Genomic DNA, 5,059 nt, shown 5'->3' with positions numbered 1-5,059 from the left:
CAACATCCAAATACTTTAGTTTTGTTCTACTCGTGATTACTGTTTATGGTATGTAGGTACACTTGTATACTTCTTGAAAAATACTTATACTTTTAAAGTATACTTTTAGTTCAGAGCACTTCGGCCCCTTAGTGTTTATAGTTGTATACCATGTATGGTTCAATATACTCAGTTCACTATAAACAATAGCTCTGATACCAATCTGTCACACATTCGAACCGTGAAAACAAACGACGGAAACATCCGGGGGTGGATGACGTCATGCGTAGTATCACAAGAATTGCATCATAGTAATCAAAGTAAACACAACCTTTACATTATAATATAAATATTTACATCTGTTTGAAACATACTGTGTATACATCATAATGAGACAAAAGTAAAAGACAAGACTCCAAAATGCTCCGTCTTCTCCAAAAGTTGGCAAGGTCTATTGCTGTCCTGAGAATACAAGCTATTTTGAAAACATATCAGCATAAAGCTGGTGAGTTCATAAGCATGTTTTTGTAATGAAAACTAGTCACTGAATTTGTAAAAATGATTAATTTTCATTATATGTAAAGTATCGTTCGTATCGAAACCCTGGCTACCGCCAGTATGAATAATGTATTTCGTTTGAAAACCCTAGCTACCACTAGTATGTAAAATGTATTCCGTTTGAAAACCCTGGCTAACACCAGTATGTAAACTATGTTCTGTTTTTCTGGGAAAATCCCTTATTTTCCCTGGTATACGTGTGTTCGTTGATTTAATAGTTCCGAAACTGTAAGGCATAAGTGTCACACTTATGTTATTAAGGCAATTGTTTATGAGAGGTATATCATTACGTAAAAGAGTCGTACAATTGGCGAGTTTTACAACCATACTTAAACTTGATACGACAGGAAATGGACGTCAATATCCTTTGTGACACTTTTCACCCATAGACATGCCGGTCCGACTATAGCTAGCAACCAGGTGCGGGATAGTCAGTCCCGTATAGATCTATACATAAAAGCCATGCATTCCCTACAGGAAATTCTAGTTCATAAGGGTAGTCTGCCACTTAGGTTATGTTGTAAGCGCCCAAGGACGTATCTCCCAATTAAGTCAACGACTTTACGCGTAATAATATATAAGTGTTATGTCCTTTCGTATGAAAATCTGATGTATGTTTTTTAGAGTAAAAAAAAATAATTATACTTAAATAATTATTAACTGTTGTAACCTTGTAGTAATATGGGTTATAAACTAAATCTTTCATGGTTTATGTATTCAACCGTGTATGTAGTTCATATCTGAGAAATCGGTAATGAAATTCCCCAAATGATATGTGCATATTTAGCCTGATATTTAATAAAGATTTTTCTTATTTATTAACTAATTACTTGCACATTGTGGACAAAAGGTGCTTAATAGCGTTCAAATTATATTTTCAATCCAAAAGATATGCTCTGAAGCAAAAGGGAGTAGGAGAAGCAGTTGGAAGTTCGAGAGTTGAAACAAAGAAGAAAAATGCCAAAAAAACAAGAAGGACTCGGCGAGTCTACTCCTGACTCGACGAGTAGGATCGAAGATTCACGAAGCTCTAGAAGTCCTTTTCAAACACGGATTTTTAATGAGGGACTCGATGAGTCGGGATCTTGACTCGGTGAGTCACCTCTGTTTCCAGAAAATTAAAAATAGGGACTTTGGTATTGAGAGGAGGACTTCTATGGAACCCTAGGAGGTTGAAGCTGTGATTCAAGGTGTTGCTAGATCGGGAGAAGCTGAGGAATAAACCCTAAGTCCAATCTCGAAGAGAATTAAGGAAAATTTAGTTTATTCTTATTAAACCTTTTGCTTGAATCATGTTGGAACTATCTCAATTGGTTTTTGCATCTGTTTTTACTGTAATCATGAGGTAAAAACTCATAACTTCTGTTTAGGGTAGATGAATTTGTAAACATGGTTTTATTTTATGGTTAGGGTTAATTTTAATTGGTGATATTGTTTTGTTAAGCTTGTTAAAGAACCTCATATGTTAATAATAACTATTCTCTGTTAATAAACCAGTAATTAAGTTGTATGAACATCTCTTAGTTATTAATTTCATATGATTTATTTGAGAACGTAGTTGTATGTCTAGGAATAACGAATGTGAAACTAGAATTAACTAGAAGATAGGTAAGTTAATGTGTGAGCTTGTATGATACACCAATAACAAGAAGTTAACCGAATCACCAATTTGATTAGCTAATTACAAGTCTTACTTAACCCGAACCAATAAACTAGGAAATTCATTAATTTAGACAATTGGCCGTTGCTTGAATTAATCTGTTTTCTAAGGGTTAGCTATAGCGAATGTGAATCTAATCACTTTAAGTGGTAACCAATGAAGAATTAATCCGATACATTTACCATAAAATCATCCATGGGAACAAATGATTCGAACCTAAACATAAGTCCTTTTAACTATTGAATTTAGTGGTATTTACTTGTTTTAACTGTTAGTTAGTTAAATTGTGTGTTAGTTAGTTTATTTAAGTTTCTAGTTTTCTACAACTAGAGAAAACCCCTTCTTTTTATGATTTGCTTTTTAGATAATTCTAGTAATTAATTTAATTTGCCGTTCCCTGAGTTCCATACCCTACATATTTAGCTACATCACAATCGATAGGTTCACTGCTTTTGTGTGTCAATTTTATATTTAAAAAGTGGGATTAAAACTAGCTGGTTTTACACACATCAAGTTTTTAGCGCCGTTGTCGGGGAACGGTTCAAAAATTAACACTAATTTCTAGTTTTATCCATCCTGTGTGTGAGAATTATCTTGCACAAAGTTATTTTTTTAGTAAATTGGTCAGTAGTTTAAGTTTTAATGAACTCGCTGAGTGCATTCAACCCTACTTGGCGAGTCCATAGCTAATTTTCAGTTTCCTTTTTTTATTATTTTATTTTTGATCTTTTCACGCGTTTTTCTTGTTTTGGTTGCAGGTGTTACATGACCAAAGGATCCAACACACCCTTGGTTCCTCCATTTGAAGACCCAGAATCCGTATTAAGGAAAAACAAGGATAATGTACTTAAAGACAATAACCCACCAAAGAAATCACCGTTTAGGGATCTAAAATCAGTCTTTGGGAAGAAAAAGAACAAGAAAGCAGGTGAATCCAGCAGCCAAAAGAGCGAAGGAAGCAACTTTGGAAATCTTGGAGACGATACATTCCATATAGAAACCGAATTAGAGAATGAGCACGAATCCGAATACGAAGAAGGAAGCAATCTAGAAGGAGAATTCGACAACACCATGGCGAACATAGATGAAGTTCCCATGGGAGAATGGAAGAAGAGGATACGTGACGATACCGGACCGGGACTAGTACAACCCATCATTCTCGTGACTGCAACTTTCGAACTAAAGGGCCACATACTTGCTCAACTTAAGGAAATCCCCTTATACGGGAAAGATCACGAAGACGCTTACAAATATTTGGAAGAAGTTAACGATGTAGCCGATTACTTCAATACTCCAAATGTGCCTCGCGAAACCGTCTTGCTTCGTATGCTACGAGTCACGTTTAAGGGAGCTGCGAAAGATTGGCTCAAATCACTCCCTCCCGGGTCCATCACCATATGGGCTAAGATGAAAGAAGAATTTATTGATCAATTTCCCCCCTCCGCTTCGAAAATAGCCAAATTGAAAAAATCCATAGCCAACTTTGAACAACAAGTTGGAGAGACACTATACGAGGCTTGGGAGAAATACAAAGGTTTACTAAGGAATTGCCCGCATCATGATCTTAAGCCAAGAAGATGTCTCCATTTTCTATGATGGAGTGAACGTGACAACAAGGCAACTCCTTGATTCGCAAGGACCTATCACCAAGAAAGCACCCCCGGTGATGAAATTAATGAGATGAAACATGGATTCATCAATAGATAAGGGATTGAAACACAATCAAAGTGAAGAATTACTTATAGTCTTAAGGATTCTTGAACCAAAATCAATGGATGTAGAGAGAGAGTTGAGAGAGAAAGATTATGAAGTGTGTGAAGTAGTAAATGAAGGCCAAGTACCCTATATATAGGGGGGGTTTTGGTCAAGGGGTGGGGTGGGGGTGTATGGCCGTAAACTCGAGTTTGGGGTCGTACTCTCCTCTCGAAAGGGGTGTTTGGCCCGAATGCTATGTTATGACTTAGAAAAACTCGTTCTTGGACCCAAACCTTGATTGTACTGAGCTTAAGATAATTAACTAGACCCAAAATAATGCTGACAAGAGTAGAAATAAATTCCTAATTGATTTATTTTTAATGGTTTGAACAGAAGAAACTTCAGACTATCACATTAACCCTAAGGCCTATGAATACCTTATGGAGACAAATCCCAAATCTTGCAGTAGAGCATTCTTTCAAGATGGAAGGATGTGTGATGCAATGGAGAATGGATTATCTGAGAGCTTTAATAGTGTCATCAGGGATGCAAGGAAAAATCCAATCATCACCATGTTAGAGGAGATTAGATTATATGTTATGGAGAGGCTATATAATTTGAAGATGACAGGTAGTTCATGGCCTGATTACAAACCTTGCCCATCAAATATACTCCTACTAAATCAATTAAAAAGAGCACAAAGGTACTTTTGAATCCTTACACTCTTAATCAAACTTACATATTGTAACAACCCAAAATTTTAAACCTAGCAAAGTCTAAACCCTAACCTAGTACAAGTGAAACCACATTGCAAATCCTTGTTGCATTGTACCCTATATTGCCTTAAGGGCATGTCTATAAACTAATAACTAAGTATAAATTAACATAAGTTAAAAGACTAAGGGTTTAAACCGTAAAATAAACCACCAGAATGGAGATTTCGGCCTAGGACTCTAGAAACTAAGAGTTTACGGTCAAAGATCAATGAATCATTTGTTTTCGGCCCAAAGAATTAATCCCAAAAATAGTTTTCGACTATTTAGTAATCAAATCAAAGGGGTTTTCGTTCTTACTATGACCGAAAACACAAAGCCATGGCCTAATTAGGACTAAAAACACAATGTAAAGCCCATATAGGACCAAAAACCGAAAAGCTAAGGCCCTTTA

At 36.0% G+C, this 5,059-nt stretch overlaps 1 non-coding gene across 1 annotated transcript; it reads right to left on the bottom strand.

The window, feature by feature from the left end:
* Positions 1-3,655: 3,655 nt before the first annotated feature.
* On the bottom strand, positions 3,656-3,762 carry LOC145056071 (small nucleolar RNA R71). The gene has a single exon (XR_013685609.1). It is a non-coding gene; the product is annotated as a small nucleolar RNA R71 (small nucleolar RNA).
* Positions 3,763-5,059: the final 1,297 nt, after the last annotated feature.

Source organism: Lactuca serriola, chromosome 5 (genome assembly GCF_051521515.1).
Source record: "Lactuca serriola cultivar US96UC23 chromosome 5, Lser_US96UC23_V15, whole genome shotgun sequence".
NCBI classification, from domain to species: Eukaryota; Viridiplantae; Streptophyta; class Magnoliopsida; order Asterales; family Asteraceae; genus Lactuca; species Lactuca serriola.
The sequence above is the reverse complement of the archived record's forward strand: the minus strand, read 5'-3'. Positions and strand labels throughout refer to the sequence as shown.